Source organism: Phasianus colchicus, chromosome 6 (genome assembly GCF_987193195.1).
Source record: "Phasianus colchicus chromosome 6, bPhaCol1.hap1.1, whole genome shotgun sequence".
In the NCBI taxonomy this organism is placed as follows: domain Eukaryota; kingdom Metazoa; phylum Chordata; class Aves; order Galliformes; family Phasianidae; genus Phasianus; species Phasianus colchicus.
Genome location: NC_143441.1, coordinates 26961227 through 26978401, shown reverse-complemented (window position 1 = coordinate 26978401; position 17175 = coordinate 26961227). Strand labels below are relative to the sequence as shown.

Genomic DNA, 17175 nt, shown 5'->3' with positions numbered 1-17175 from the left:
TTCTCTTTCTTCTCCTGCCATTTTAGTCATGGCCTCGCTCCACCTTCATCTTAGGAGCTTCTCTCCTTGTTAAACACTCTGGCTTTTGTAGACATTTTTTCTTACAGGCACTGGTTGCTTCTTTGGTTGAACTGTGGGACTTAGGATAGGAATTGGAGCGACCACAAGGCTCACTGTGAGGGTCGTGGTGGCTGCAGGGCACTTTAGAAGGGTTACGGTACCCACAGGTCCATTATAAGGACTGAAGCAATTACAGGGCCTGTTGCAGAGACTGGAGCAGCTACAGGAGTGTAGCAAGGGTTGGAGCAGAAGCAGAACCCGTTGCAGCTGCTGGAGCAACCGCAGGACTGCAGCGGCTGCAACCTGGCTGTTCTTCATCATTGGGTCATCCTGCTTTGTTTCAATTTTTGGAACTGTGATTAAATTCGCTTGTACCTATTATTAGATAATAAAATTGAATTAAAAGCTGCAGAAGTCTAGACATCAGTACTAAGCGCTTGTGACTGTTGCCTAATATTCTCAATGTTTTAAAAAAGAATAATAATAATAATAGTAAAAGGTTGTTAGTTTGCCAAATACACCAAAAAAGTTCCAAAATAGGTCCCTTCTGAGAATGTCGACTCATACTGCCTAATACTTCTCATTTATCTCATGTATTTATGGAACATGTATGTTTTCCAAAGTAAGCCTGTTAAGTGTTCTTTTAACGTTGCTGTACTTGGCAAATACCCTCTCAAACATTCCATAGTAACAGCTTGTCGAAAGTCAGAAAGAGCTCTCTCTTACATCCTCCTGCCCATACATACAGTTAAAGATAAGGGAAAGGAGAAAAAATCCTCTGTTCCTTGTACGTCTGCAGTAAGATGTACTGGGAGTTGGGAAGGCAAAATCCTTGCAGTCATTCTCCCATATACATTTATGAAGCCATAATGGATCGCTAAATTAGAGCTATTGATAGTTTTGTTGTTGTTGTTGTTTCTTGTTGGAGTTCAAATGTTGGATTTACTATTTCTTCATCACATAAACAAGAGAAATGCTGTTTTTCTGTTTATGTGGAAATGATTGCCAGGAAGTGACCCATGCCACACGCTTGTAAAAGATGAAAAATTCCTTGTAGTTATGAAATCAGCACACGTGAATTAACTTGCTGTCGTGATTCTGGATTCATTCATTATCTATTTCCATTTGTTTAGTACTCGTAATCCTTTTAAGCTCTTGGCCTCAGTTATACCTTTTGAAAAAGATTTCCAAAAGCTAATTAGGTTCATGCTGATAACCGCTTTGTTTTAATATTATTCTCTGCTAGTTTCACTGGAGGTAGCCTTCTGGAGTTCTGAAGTTTTGAACTGAAATGTTAAAACTAAACAAAAAATTTAGAGCGGTTTGCAAATTTGTGACTTTTAACTTATCGTCTTCTGTAAGACCACTTAGATCCCATCTCTTAAAACGCAGTTATTCTGCTGGTTATTCTCAAGGTTTCTCATCATTTAGGAATCTTTTCTACTTTTGCTCTGACCAAGTCTGGTTATCTTATCCATCCTATATATTTTCATGCAGAAAAATCCATGACAGTTCTTGAAACAGTGCCTTTGGAAAAGTTTTCCCTGCTCCATTCAGTGCTTTGAAATACAGTTTTCTTTTCTGAGTAGTAAAAGTCACCACTCATTCCTCTGCAGTGATTACTGAATCTCAGTCCTGAGCTATTTAAATGGGGGAGAAAAAAAAAAGTCGAAACCATTCACGTCAGCACTGTCACGGTTTTAATTTTTTTGGTTTTCAGTATTCCGCATCATAACATCATGTAGTGCACTGGGAGTTAAAGTGTTAATGCTCCAATTCCAGGGACCTGTCCCGTGTACATTACGGAAGTCATGGGATCTGATCCTTCCGGGTGGGGCGGTCTCTTACTGCCTGGCAGTGGGTGCTGGAGGGTGCTTTCCTAGCCGTTCCAAGCTTTTTTTCAGGTTTGACTCGGTCTCAGGAACTCTCTTTCTCCTATCTTATTTGATTTATTAGTCTCAGTTTCGATTAGATTGTATTATATTGTGTTATCTTGCATTCCGACATCACAGTTAGTAAAATAAGTTTTCCTCCATAGATTGTTGCTGCTGTTTGTTTGTTTGTTTTTTCCCTCCTTTCCTTCCTTCGCATTTTTTTGGTCCGGGAGGAGTGGGGGGCGGGGGCCTACTGTCCCCCAGTCACAGGCATAGATTGATCTAGTTAACTCCGTGACAAGCACGTAAGTTAATTTTTATTAACGTATTTCAAAGGTATCCATTTTCTTAGCATTTCTAAAGGAAACGGAGACGTGGTATCGTTGTTAGAAGCACCTAAAATGTTTTGATTCTGCTGGTGATTTTTATTCCCCATCAAAAGCGCGATCATCTTTAATACTGAAAAATGCTTAGCATATGCAAGTGCAGAGAAAACTAACCAATTTTAAAGAGGATGTCAGTCTGCTAGGGAACTTCCGTTATGTTCTAGTGCGTAAAGTCCACTACTTTTCATTCCTTTGCGGCTTTCTTTCCTCTTGTTCATTTTCTACTTTTATTACTAGGGTACTGTCTTTCTGAAGACATTTACAGTGAGCATTACACAGTGCTCACGGTAAACTTTCCATTAACAGGCTTCAGCAGGGGGATTGGAGCTCAATGATCCTTGAGATCCCTTTCAACCCAAACAATCCTATGATTATATGCTTCTGTGATCTCATTATCAGGTCATACTTTTCTTCACTGGCTTTTCCAGTTAATTATTTGTTGTTGAGAAGAGTTCCCCTCTCAATTACTATTTTTAAGGTGTCTTTTCAGTGCCTATATTTACACAATAACATCCTGCATAGTGACTATTATATTTCAGTGGTACACATAGCTCCGTTTAAATCCTAAACATAAATGTATTTTAGCCAGGAAATCAACCCAAGCCAACTTAAAACCTGTCTCCTTTCTCTTTTTTTAGGAAATTTTCTTGCCAAGTGATCTCTCAAAGATAGAAAACCACAGCAGAACAACTAGGTGCTGATTGTGCGGTAGAGCTGTGTCGTACGAAAATATATTTGTTTTCTTTTTAAGGTACTGAGCTCTTGAATTTAGTAGTAAAATAATTTGAATTAACCATGACACAGCGGAGGGTTCCATACTCTGATTTTGCCATCTCTTCCAAGAAGAAAGCACATACCTGAAGTGGGGGTTATGAAGTTAGCGTGTCTCAGGTTGATCTGTTTTCAGCATTGCTAATTATTGTTTGCCACTCATCAGAAATCAGCGTAATACAGTATCATTTCTGGCTCCTTAATGTCCTGTTTGTCTTTTTTTTTTTTTTTTTTTCATCTCATTTATCTTCACGTGATGGAAGTGTTTGCTAAGTCAGCTGTCTTGAGCACATTTACCCTTTCTTTTCCGCCCACCTAAAACTCATGATGTCACTCAAAATGTCCAAATAATCCATTTTAGAAAATGATTTTCAAGGAGGAAAGATTGGCAAAGATTGCAGACGTATTCATCCTACGCTTTAGTGCTTTAATAGCACGTTTCTGCGTAATCTTAATATGTTCAGTTAATAGCTCTGCTTTTCTCAATATGTTGTTAGTTTTTTTCTTCTCTGTTTTTCCTCTAGGATGGATTCTTTTCCACTTGGTGAGTTGTTGCCAGTGGAAACGTTACTGGCGTTCAAAGGGGAGGAAGTGTTTGGTATAAATCCACCAGTACATTGAAAGTAATCCTGCACTGCAAGTATATTCGATGAAGGTTAAGAGAAATAGCAGTGAAAGCCTAGCAGAATGCCACGCTTTAAAATATAAAAAATACTGTCTTTTAATTTTTGTATCTACCTCAGAAGGCATAAGTTGCATATGCATCCTCTGCTCTGTTGGCTTTGTCTTTTACTGAGGTGGTCAGCAATTTATTTCCTGTGTTAACTTGTTCTAGCCGGGTAAGTGTCTGCATCAAATATTCCTATGAAGGAGGGGCCAGTCAATCAAAGAGACTTGTTTGTGGCTTCTGGCACTGGCGAACTTAAAAAATGTTTGTGCAAGTATCGATTGTCTCTGATTGCTGCAGAGTGTGATACTGTGAGTTCATGTGTGCATATACACACGCAAGGCCTGCTCTGGAATGTGCTGGTGCAGATTTTGACTAGCGTGGGACACAGGCTCTTGCTCATTGCTGGTGAAAATGCTCAGCTAATGGTGGCGGCTATGTTAAAAAATAGGGTTTTGTAGCTGAGAATGCGCTCTATCAAATAGTGTTATTGTGTTTGTATCCACTGCAGTTCTGTATGGGAACTGCTGAGTCACGTCCTGAACCTCTGATTAATCACCTGAGGCGAGCAATGAGTCAGCCCTGGGAGCACAGGTGAAAGCAATTCACCTGTGCTGCAGGAAGGGGTGGAGCCTGGCTCCCCCTCTCCTAGACCCATTTGAGAGCTGACTACCAGTGGGGAAGGGTCTCTCTGTCTTTGGAAGATCCACTCCACTGGTCTTTCCTGAGGGAGCCCGCGACACGGGTAAGCATCCTATTTATTCTCTTTGTGTCGCTGTGCCTAACTCTCTTGCTTATTTCGTTCTTATGATGTCTTAATATTATTTGATTGTATGATATTCCTTTATATAACTTTCATTGATTATACAAGTTCCCATGGCAATAAGTAGGAAGCATTACTTTTAGAGCAGCCTATGTATATTTCAGACAGACAGACGGATTCTTCGAAGTCGCTAGTGTTTCAGTTCTGGGAGTCAGTGTGTTCAAATCACGCACATTTTACTGCTTACTGCCTGAAATAATCTAGTTGCAGTGGAAATGCTGAGTCACAGCCTGAGCCAGTGATGAAACACCAGCTGGGAAGGCAGGGCCAACCCAGAGGAGCTCAGGTGCAACCAACGTACCAGATTTCATTTAAGGGTTGGTAGGGGAGGTGAGGGTTTCTAACACAGAGATCCCTGCTTGTCTCAAGACCTTACTGGCCTTCTGCAGGTAAGCATGCATATCTTCATTTCAAAAGAGAAAGGAGAACTCGAGTTGAGATGTAGATATCAGTTATGCTATTTTGCATTGAATTTTCTTTCTATACGTTTCGATTATGACGTTAGTAAACAACAATTGTAATGCTAGCTGAGACAGTATGAGCAGTATACAGGTGGTTTGGTTGTTGCAGAATGATGAACGCGTACTACTAGCTGCCTGTTTCTTGGGTTCTATACTTTTCAGCTGTGCCAGCTAAAACTTATTAGAACCCCAGAAGCATCAGCCCCGGGCATGCATTCATGCCACTTCTTCTGTCTCTTTTTCATAGAAGAGAAGGATAAACTTGTTGGCATCTTTTAGCAAGCTGATCGTTCAAATACTGCAAGCTTCCCTGGAGTTTTGACAATGATTTAATATCCATGTCATTGCTAGAACAGCAAAAGCATAGGGATATTCAGAGAGTGAAGCAAATCAGCAGGCAAGGTTTATGTATAGACTGCCTTCTACAAATGGAAGGTACTGATTTGTTATCCACCTTCCAAACTGAAAGTCACCTTAGAGATAAACATACAAGTCCTGCAACTGGAGCATGGGTGTACTCAGATTTGGATAGTCCAAACTGAGTCTTCAGTTTGTCTTTGACAGAACAATTTCCTTGAGAGGAAAAATAGTCGAAGACAACAGAGGGATTGCTACCTTCAGTTAAGATTAGCAGTTGACGGGATCTTTACCTCAACTGCAAGCATAAAATGACTGAGGTAGGAAGGGGCTGCCTGCTGTAGAACTCGCTTGTTGGCTGAGAGGGCGCAGAGGGAATCCGGATTGTCTTTCTAGTGAAGCCACATCCCGTTTAAAGAGTTACGGGTGTTTCAACCTGGATTACGTAATATTTTCAGGGTGTTTTTTTTTTTGTTTGTTTCTCTGTGTGTGTGTTTTTTTTATGTTACTTGTATTTTGTTTGGATTGTTTGAGCCTCCTTTCTAAATTAGGAAAAAATATGTCCCTCAGAGAAAATTGCCAAAATCTTGAAGGTAAGTGCTGTTTAAATAGGCCTATTATCTTTTCCTATGGACTTTGCTTTCATACATCCTAGATAATACGGGAAGTGATTACCTGTGTTTGAAAAATAACGTTTTATTCAAACTTACGAATTAACTTTATGTTGAGCTCTTCTACACGTGGCTCATTTTCACATTTTTTTTTTTTTTTTAATGCAAATCAGTAGCACAACTACGCAGTAGCTGGTATACAGTGAAATTCAACAAACCACACGCTTGTGACTTAAGGAGGAGACCAACCTCATCTAGCATAGCACACAGACCCCATACTGCACGTAAGGGGTGAATAAAACCCATTAGAATGAACTAGATCAGTCAATGCTGTACTAGATGAAGCTACAAGGAGAGCACTGTGAGAAATGTTTATTGAGTTCAAGAAAGCAAGTGATCAGCAGTTCAACAGAGCAAAGATCAACGCTTCAGTCATTGAAGTTTCAAGGCCAGCAAGAAGGATACAGGCAGAGGTTTAAAAGCATTAGTTTCTAGACTCTGCATGGTTAGGAGCAGCTTCAGAAGACAAGCTGGGAAATGAGTAGATGCTGAAGGCAATTCTTCATGTAATGCAGCCTATACTAGGGGTGGTCTGTGTTGGCAGAGATAGTACTTAGAAAGCAACTAGGATTTTTCTGAGGAGTTTTTCCCTTCTCAGTAATGGGAATGTTGCTCATTTTTTTTAACTCAGCTTTCTCGTTCACTGTCTTTACTTCAATAGTATGAATTTATAGGCTTCTCCTGAAATAATACTAATACATATGCAAGGCTGAAAATGAGCAACAGTAATTGTCCTCGTGTCTTTAACACAGTCATCCTAACACAAATCCACTGACTGGAGTTTTGGCTGCTCTTCTGTTGAGAAGATGGTGCCGGTCTCTTGGAGAACTTCAGAACGTTAAAACTGATAGATTTCACAAGTAGCCACAGCAGCCTTGCCTTTCCTACAGCCTACTAGCGTAAAGAGTTCAAAAGAGTGCGCGTAGCTCTGCATGCTTTCCAGTGCAAATGAAGTTTGGTATCAGTAAATTAGAGATGGAGTGTGGGCTTTAATTCCAACTGCATCATTAGTCCCACCTTCATCTTTCACTATACTTCCGTTGTTGTGTGTATCTTGAAAACCCAAACTGGCCACTGAATTTGCACAATATGTGGTGACGTTGCTCTGGACTGTGGGTGTGGGGAATAACAAAAAGTACGCTTCAGAAAACCAACAACAAATGCAAAGAAACAATGGAGTAAGCACAAGGAACGTGTTGCGAGCACCAGCGGGGAAAATCTCTTACTCCATTTTCAGGTGAGGCTTATTTCAGATAACGGAGCAGTAGAGAGAAAAAAGCTGAACTACCAGCTTTGAATTTTACAATATTTATGGTAGGAAAAAGAAGCATTAAGGCATTCATTGAGGTTGATTAAACGTGTCAGTGAAGTCGAGAAGTGTGCAAGACCCGTATGAGTGCAAGCATAATATTGCGAGTGTTATGTTATTAGATAAAACAGTAAATAAAGATAACTTCACATCAGCGTCACGGCTACTAAAATGGTATTTATTTTTTCTGTTTGCAATACTGTGGCTTAAGGACATAAAGGATTATATTTTTAACGAGGGTTAAGCTGGGTACAACTGGGCGTCAAGCATTAAATGCCTTCTATGTTTTTTTGTTTGTTTGTTTGTTTTTTGTTTGTTTGTTTTTAAGATAAAAGTGCCCAAGATTATGCAAAAAAAGAAAAAATGCTAAGGGCAGAAATAAAGTTACTCTGAAGGGCAGATGCTGAAAATCCAATGGATAAGGCACCAAAAAACCCACCTTTTATTATGGAATAATAACATTGTAATTGCAATAAATAATAATTGTATTAAGCAATATAATCTGCCTTCTCTCTTAATACTGCCTGAGCCAGGAAAACTTCCGACTCTGCTATGCTATAGACTCCAAAATACGTTGTGCTCTACTGGCATATCTGAAGTTTATATAAACTAATGGATAAGTACGGAGTACTGTGGGATTTATGGAAATTCCATCTTAGGGGGGATTTTTTTTTTTCTTTTTTTGTATGTTGTGACAGCTTATCTGAAAAGTATACTTTTGCAAACACCAACCTGAACTATTCATCTCTGGTAGCGATGTGGATGTTTACAAGGAATGCGTAATTTAACCCAGAGCGCACACAGCAAGAAGGCTCATCCCTCATGGAATTTTGTGTCTAAGGTTTTATTTGAAGTACAGATTGTATGCAGGTGTCCCATATGCAAGTGTCCTGGCACCGAGGAAGCCTGTCTGCTGCTTGGGCACTGCAGTAATCTCAAGTATATGTAGACCTTGAATTAGCTCTTGTTGCTAATCAAATGCTTAAGGTCAGTTATTCAATCAGAAATACATGATCACAAGAACTGAGGTTACTCAAGTAATGTATTAATTTAGACGTGAATGTTACATGAAATCCTGCCCATAACCAATGGGCAGCACTCAGTGATTTTTATGAAAATATCATTTGGCTTTATGTGCCACAGGCAATGCTTCACCTAGTTTAATCTATGTAAAAGGTTGACATTGTTCTACAAGTATGTTTTGCCTTGCCCTCACCTGTACTACATTTTATGTGATGCTGTTCGTTCCTTCAGGTCACAAGCCAGTATTTAAAAAGCACTCTATGGCACAAATATGTGAAATTGCTTTTTGTGTGTTCAAGCTTGGAGTAACATGTCAGAGACAGAGAGGGGAAACAACAAATACTAAGAGCTGTCACTTTTCAACTAACTGCTTAAAGGCAGCTATTGGTACTGGGCTTGCGGTGGCTTTTTATTTATTTTTCTTGGCATCCAGCTGGAAAGACTTCCTTTTCATTTTGTCCTTGACCGTGTTGAATTGCTGGTGGATCTTCTGCTTTGTTGTACAGAGGACTTTTTACAGCACGCAAAGTGGCACAGCCTTCTTATTAAGCATGCACCACGCCTCCTTCTGAGGAGAGTGAAATTTAATTATTAATATCTCTGAAATTCAGTTGGAGCTGCTGCTTTTTGCAGCTCCTGGAAGAATGGAGCACTGCTGTACAACCATATTCTGAGCAGCAGAAAAACACTAGCACTCAGCACTGAACCACCTTTTTTTTTTTTAATACTGACATTCTTTTCAGCATTTATGTACAGTTCTGTGTTTTATATGACACACCTTGTTTTAAGCAAATGCCACAATCTACAATGCCACAGGCATGGTTAATGGTGACTCTTTAATTATTGGATTTTTTCCTATCAGAGGTTTAAATCTTAGCACCTGAAGAACTGCAAGACTGGTAACTTACTCCAGTGCTTTGCCATTTCTAGAATGCCGGTAACTGTTTATCCCTCAGTCACTGCTGCTTTCATTGCTCATAGAGCCTTGTATTACTTCAATAGGCCCTGACAAACTTGCAGTGGTACTTGGAGTGCCAAGAAAAACACAGGTAAATGAGACAGAAAAAGAAAGTCCAAGCAGGCATACCACACCCCAGCCCCAGCGAGTGGTACAGGCAGGCTGTTAATAATGGGAGAGAAGGCTGAGGTACTTAACATTTCTGCCTCGTTCTTTCTTGTCAGCTGCTCTTCACCCACCCCCTGAGTGGTGGAAAGGTGAGGACTGCATCCCTCCTGCTGAAAGCAAAGATCAGGTTTGCAGGCACTTGAGGAACCTGGTGGGCCCCAGTGAAACGCAGCCCAGAGCTTTGAGGGAATTGGCGTATAGAGCTGCCGAGCCATTCTTGTTGATATTCCAGAAGCCCAGGCACTCGAGTGAAAATCTATGGTGGCTGGAAAGAGGGTGAGGACATGCTGATTTTAAAGAAGAGTATAAAGGATGACTTAAACTGCCAACCTGCCAGCCTCAGCTTTGTGCTGAAGGAGGCTGTGGAACAGATCTTCCTGGAAGCTGTGCTGGGGCACATGGAAGAGAGAAGTGAAATGAGACAACCAACCTGCTTCAACAAGGGTGGATCCCATCTGAACAACCTACCGGCCTTTCTTTCTACGATGGCATGAATGGACCGGGCAAGAGCTGCTGCTGTCTGGATTTCAGTGAGGTTTAACACTGTCCTCCGCAACAGCCAGGTTTTTCGCTGAAGAGGAAAACAGATGCATGTCTGAAAGCTGATCAGTGATGACTGGGGTCCCTCAGGGGTCAGTACTGGGACTAATGCTCTTAATACCTTCATCAGCAATGGGCTCAATTATATCCTGAGCAAGCTTGAGGATGACACCATGGTGTCTGATGCAGTCAGCACGTTTGAGGGACAGGATGCGACCCAAAGAGACCCAGGCAAGTTCAAGCAGTGAGCAAAGCATTTGTCATTTGCATTAGAGCTCAGCCTCAAAGGTGACAAAGGTTCATAGTAACTAACTTCCCAAGAGTCAACACAAAAGGGTTTTGCCAAGAAGCACGTTTCAGGTTACCTTGGAAGAAACCAGAGTTCTCAGTGAACTTATCTTAAAGGAAAGGAGGCTTGCTTTCCCCTGCAAGACAGTTGCTGCCACTCTGCTCTCCAGCCAGCTCACCTGCCTTTGAGCTCAGGAAGCTCAAGAAACTTCTATCCAGAAGTACAGCTGCAAAGATGCAAACACCAGCAACATAGCAGGTGGTTTCATTCAGTGTGTAAAGTCAGTCTGACACTTACAATTTTGCAGTAAATAACGTGTAAGTATTTGTTAGCCTTGCTTTTTCTTTCAGAGCATGCCATACAGCCAGCTGACTGCCTATGGGATCATTCATCTCCCTTCTCATGCTACCCAAGAAATAACATCAGCAACAAGGGAGTGAGGCTCAAGCACAGAAATAGGCACCATATCTTTTTTGGGAGGTAAGCAAGGATTTACTCTTGCTCTAAGCCAGAGACAGGCAAGCATCCACTTCACCACAAAGAGCTTGATCTAGCTGAGCCTAGCCCTTCCACTTTAGCAGACATTCATAGGCATTCCAGTTCTTGCACGCACACAGGGCATTCACACCTGTGCTAGAAAGCCTTTGCAAAAGACCTTTAGAAGCCAATAATTCTTCCACAAAAGGAAATTGTCACCGGCTTCCAACTCACAGAAGCAAGCTTAGTTACCAGCGCTTTGGTAAGTCGCATTGACATGTGTCATGTTTGCTATGTCATGTTGAAATGAGAACTACATCTGAAGACCTCCTCATTTCTTTCCAAAGTGAAACTGAAGCGATACACTTCCCAAAGCAGGAGACAATTTAAAGTCACCTGTCCAGTGATTCAGTGGGGCACATTATACAAGAGGCATGCTCCTCAACACTGAGTAAAGCCTTACCCACAAGAGAGTTTTCTACATTTACTCATATAATAGAGTCAATCTCAGAGAGCTTTCACAAAAGGAGCTTTCACAAGCAATTCCATTTTTTGTTTTCCCTTTAGACCAATTCACTTCCCCCAGGAAGAGATGCAAAGAAGTCACAGAATAGGGCAGCAGCCTTCCTAACCATCTCAGCCTATTTAGCTTGTTGATGCTGTAAGCCAGCCATAGCACATGCAGGGCATATACTGAGACACCACAGAAGCATTTCACCTCCATCCACTTTCCCAAACCCTGTAAGAGGGAAATGCCCCCACCCCCCTGACACATTAAAGTAATTCAGAGCAAGCACCCTCTCATGCCACAGAGCTTCAAGCAAGCTTTACCTGAGATTTGAAATAAACTGAGTTTTCTCCTTCAGTAGGACGCAGAACCCAACTCCATCTCCTACTTTCAGGACTGGGAGCACCACCACAGAGCAGCCATCACCACACAGGACCCACACCAGGACCCAGGGACAAGACCCCCTCACCAAGGAGGTCCCTGCCCCTCCTCAGAGGGAGCCCCAGTAGAAGGAGGGCACCCCCACATCCCCTCCCTCAGGGGGCCACACTCCAGCAAGAGAAAAAAAATCCGTTACTGACCTGCACCCACCCTCCCACCAAAAAAAAATAATCTCTTTGAGATGGTGCAAAACCCAGACAGCAGCCCCATACCAAAGGGGGAGAGTACAGCTTCTGCACTCAGTGCAGAAGCTGTACTCTCCCCCTTTGGTATCCTCCAAGCCAAGCAACCACACAAACTACATACATCCCCCCATGCTAACAAGCTGCAATTAAGAAACATACAGAAAACTTACCCTCATTCCAGGCTCACTGAGAAGACTCCAAGAGACCCTTCCCCACTCATCAGCTCTTAAACAGGAAATCAGAGAGGTAGAGCCAAACTCCACCCCCTCCAGCAGGGCACATACATTGCTCACCTCAGGCAGTCAATCAGAACTTCAGGCTATGATTGAGCAGTTCCCATACACTAACCAATCTCTACACCCACTAAGAGGATCCCAGGTCAAAGGGCTACACCAGACACATGCCTACCTGGAGCTCTCCTCTGCTTCTTCCATGGACTCTGCACACCCACAAGCCTAGGATGAGGACTTTCCCCTCAGGATGCCAGCCACACCACAACCTAAAGAAACAACATACCAAGGCCCCCCCAGGAACAGAGGTATATCCATGTTGGTTTTCCAGGCATTCAGCAAATTGCTCTCTCTTCTTTTGATTTCCACTGAGAAACTTGGTAATCATTTAAACCAAGAAATTCAAACCCACTCCAAACAGTCCTCTTTTGTTTCCGTGGCATCCACATACTGCAGTACAGTTTCACCTTGAGATGGAGGAACCCAAGTCTCAGGCTCACAGGCTGCCTGGTTGCCAGAGTCCTGTAGGCTGCACTCCTCCCCTCACACTGTCAATTCCATTCTTCCAGGAGCAGACCTGCCACACACCATCACCTGCAAACAAAAAATTGTGCCCCCCAGCACCCAATCCCAAATGGAAACTCCAGCCCAGGAGCAGCACACACAGCTCAGGGACCAAAGGACAGCACAATCCCCACACCAGCCCTGGACCTGCAGAAGAGCTCCGTGAACCACTTCTTCTCAGAGGACACAGGGTGGGCAGCCTTCAGGTTCTCACTCACCTCCTTCATCTCACCTCCAATGAAACCACTCCCACGCTCAGGCAGATCCTCACTGCTAAAATGCTCCATTGCAGCACTCACCCTGCAACAACATATCCAGACACAACCCACAGACCCCCAGAGAAAGCAACTCCACAGCCTATTCCATCACTCACAACACAAGAACTGACATTCCAGTCTCTGAACGTTTCCACCTCACACCTCCCATCAATGCCCAAACAAGCACATCATCAGCAAGACGCCTGCACTTCAGATAATTACTGACAGTAAGATATTCCCCCCATACCACCCACTGCCCTTCTCTCATCTAACTAGTCACAACGCAGAAGGCTACAGCCTTGGTCCAGCATCACTTCCCCTCACCAAACCCACCGTGACTACTTAGAAATTTTTGCTCAACAGGTCACTTACAGCTGTCCCGTCACCTTGCTGTGGAGGGAGGTGAGGCTCGGCACGTTCCAGTTCTCCCACCAGAAGAGAAACTTCACCACCTCAGCTGTCTGTCTCTCCTACAAGGAACGCAGCCATCCACAACCGCATTCCAGTCATGCAAGCTGTCCCACCACACCTCCACGATAGGAACAAGATCACACTCCTGAGGTTAAAAATAAGAGGGGGAAAAATGTCATCTCACAGAATCGTAGGGGTTGGAAGGGACCTCCAGAGATCAGAGTCCAACCCCCCTGCCAAAGCAGGATCCCTACACCAGGTCGCACAGGTAGGCATCGAGGCGGGTCTTGAATATCTCCAGAGAAGGAGACTCCACCACCTCCCTGGGCAGCCTGCTCCAGTGCTCCATCACCTCACCGTAAAGAAGTTCTTGCACACATTGGTGCGGAACTTCCCATGCTCCAGCTTCTGGCCATTTCCCCTTGTCCCCTTCCTGCACACTGCTGAAAAGAGTCCGGCCTCACCACTCTGCCCCCCACACCTTAGATACTTATAGACCTGGATCAGGTCCCCTCTCAGTCTTCTCTTCTCAAGGCTAAACAGACCCAGTTCACTTAGCCTTTCTTCATAGGGGAATGCTCCAGGCCCTTCACCATCTTTGTGGCTCTCCGCTGGACACTTCCCCAGAGATCCCTGTCAGTCTTTTTTGTACCGGGGAGCTCAGAACTGGACACAGTACTCCAAATGAGGCCTTACCAGGGCAGAGTAGAGGGGGAGGATCACCTCCCTCCACCTGCTGGCCACGATCTTTTTAAATGCACCCCAGAATGCCACTGGCCGTCTCATCCAGCTCACTCCCACCACTAGAAGCAGAAGGAGCTGAAGCACCTGCAAAACCCTTCTCAGGCACTTCAGCAGCAGCACCGTGCTGATCCCAAAGAAGTATCCAAGCAGCAGCCCTACACGAGCCCCAACAATAGAAAGCTTACCTAGAGACTCCCAAACGCTCACCGCTTTCACCATCTCACCGGGTCGGGATGATGAGAGGCTCTGCTGCAGTCTTCGCTCAGCCTGCAATAGGAGAAAACTTGTTTCAGCAGCCCCTTGCATTGCTTCTCATTCCCAGCAGCACAGAGGCTGGAGGAGCACGGCCCATCCCCGCTCGCTCCTACCGATGCGACCGGGAGAAACTAAAGCCCCGGAGGGACCGAGAGCCCTCAGGACCGCGTTAGCGCTCGGGAAACCGAGCGGCAGTCCCCTCCGAAAACGCAATGGCAGCCGGGCAGCGACGTTACACCGGCTCCGAGAAGCCGAGGCAGCCCGCTGGGAGCCCCGCGCCGGCCCCGAACGGAGCCCGGCGGCCTCCTGCCGCGGAGGGCGGACGGACCCGAGCACCGGCCGCCTCCGCGGTCCCGTCGCTACGAGAACGACTCACCGGTTCGGGCTGATCTTCCTCGGGAGACGTCTCGCCGCAACCTGAAACAAAACAACACAACACAACACACAGAGAACGTTACAAAGAATCGTTACAAAGAATCCCAAGGTCTCGTTTCAAGAGCAGCCCCGGCGGCGCAAGGACCGGACAAAGAAGCGGAGCCCGCTCCGGCTCCGCAGGCAACGAGCTCCAGCAGCTCACCCGTGACTCCCAGCGGCCTCCGGCGAAGCTTAAGAGGCTTTGGGGCGGACCCGCCCCGCGCTGCGGACGAGGCGCAGCTGTGCCCGGGCGGCCGCGCCCCTCGGCAGCTGGGAGTCGTTGCCGCGTTAGCGCCGGTGGGGCTCGTTAGGGCCGGCCGGGGACTCTTGACAGTTGGACACGTGGGCTCTAGATCTGAATTAAGGACTTAAACTGCACTTTCAATTAAAGCTTGTTACGTGCTTCTCCTCGCCTCATTGCGGGATTCACTAATAAGTTAAATAATTGTGCCTAATTCAAACGGATCACTTTGCATCTCGCACGACACCCTTTTGAAGAACGTCTCCAGCCTTAACAGTTTCCAGAGGCCCCTGCTGTGTGCTGTCTCTGCTCTGCTTTCCCTCTCCCCTCGTCCAAAAATACAAAAGGGGAAAAAAATAATAATAATAATAGAGGGGAAAAAAAAAAGTTTGTTAAACGTGTAAAACCTTTGTGCCTGACAGAGAACCCATGACTGAAGGTGGCAGTGGAAATGTGGGAGTGGCGATGTGACAAACACCCAAATGGGTGAATGATGCGCGCGAGAAAATTGCCGACCAGTGACATTGGAAGCGGAGCTTCACAAATGGTTCCGGACGGCACAACTCCTCGGCTTATAAAGGGATTATTTACACGTGTCCCTTGCTCCGAGAACCCGCTGTCTGTGGATGGGCACTCTGCTCAAAGGAAAGAGGACCCAGGTATAGAATCTGACCGAGAGGCCGGAAGAAGTTGCCGGTGGGTTCCTCTCAAACCCCTTTGTGCCTGCAAATCACCGGGTGATCGCCGAAAGCTGCGGTGAGGAACAGGCAAGCTACTGAGAAGGTACGGAAGGGGCCTGCGGGCCTTCATGTGCTAACGCGGGATGAAAAAGGCCAGAGATGTGATCTTAGGGCATCCTCCCTCAGCTTGTGCAGACAGCCCCATACTGAGGAGAAACGGGGAGGTCTGGGACAGGTTCCCACTGGATGATGAGACAGCTACTTCATCCCAAACTGGAGCTGTGAACCAATCCTCACATTCTGCCTTTGGCAGACAGCTGCATTTAGGAGGCGATCGAGGTGACGCCCGCAAACGCACTTTGCGAACCACTCCCAGAGAAAGAAACACAGGATCACTTGCAAAGGTCACGTGCCAGTATTTACCTGGACAAACTCCAGCTTTTCTGCACCCCTCCAGTAGTTTGCTTTTATTCGTAGTTCGACTACCCAGGTGAAAACAGACAGCTGAAGGGAACGCTGACTCTGCTTGAGAGAGCATGAGGCTCGTGCTTGAGAGACCTTTCTGAGTAGGCTGGTGGCTTTTATCCTTTGTCTGAGAACCTAAGTCACCACAAGCAACCTTCCTCCGCAACAACACGAGTTAATCAGCCGCAGTGCAGGCCGGCTTATCTGTGGCTGCCTTCCGTCTGTCTCGTCCCTCTTTCAGGGTCAGCCTGTCCTACCAGGGGAACTGCGGCCCAAGCCTCAGCAAAGTTTGCCTTGTTACACCTGGGGCTCCCTCTTCATCTGACGCGTTCTGATGAGCCCTGCGGGAGAACAAAATGCCAGAGTTTCTGGCTTTAGCTTATAAAGCAACTTTCCTGATGAACTCTACTGCACCGAAACTCGACACACTGAAGTTTAGCGTACTGACTGAGAAGACACAGACGCAGCGCTAAGAGAAATAACTGCTCGTAGGCTCTAGCGTGTGGATGGGGCTGCTGTGGTGGGAGTCGGGAGACCAAGGAGCAGACAGATCTCTTCATAATGAGAAGCACAACACAACTTCTGCCATGAAGACGGGAGCTGAAGCTTCCCAGTCATTAACAGGGAGGCCCAGGAGCTGCGGCCCACTGCCACCGTGACCCCAGAGCAGCGGAGCCTAGACAGCACTGTGGGCTGACAGCTGTCAGTGCCTCTCAAAATGCTTCAAAGAACACCCAAAGGGGGCTTCGAGCCAGAGCCCTTCCCGAGCGACCGCCAGACTTTCGAGCAGATTCTTCAGCCAACAGTCTGGTAGCGTGGCTCTCGTCGCAGAGGCTTTTTCTTAGGAAGGGAAAGTACTGGAAGAAATTCTAGCACGTTTCAGACTCTTCACTGCTAGTCAGTTACTTCGGATAGAGAATGAAAACCTTAACCTAAGTGTTAGAAG

The 17175-nt window shown here is 45.2% G+C and overlaps 1 long non-coding RNA gene across 14 annotated transcripts; it reads right to left on the bottom strand.

The window, feature by feature from the left end:
- Positions 1 to 5794: 5794 nt before the first annotated feature.
- LOC116227002 (uncharacterized) lies at positions 5795 to 14998 on the bottom strand. Of its 14 annotated transcripts, none has more exons than XR_016467779.1 (5): positions 14806 to 14998; positions 14360 to 14441; positions 10190 to 13575; positions 9997 to 10099; positions 7535 to 9638 (listed from the first exon to the last, which is right to left on the bottom strand). It is a non-coding gene; the product is annotated as an uncharacterized LOC116227002 (long non-coding RNA). The 14 variants fall into 14 exon arrangements; XR_016467777.1 differs by having other exon boundaries at positions 7535 to 10583; positions 11666 to 11738; positions 12139 to 13575; XR_016467774.1 differs by having other exon boundaries at positions 7535 to 11891; positions 12139 to 12193; positions 12377 to 13575.
- Positions 14999 to 17175: the final 2177 nt, after the last annotated feature.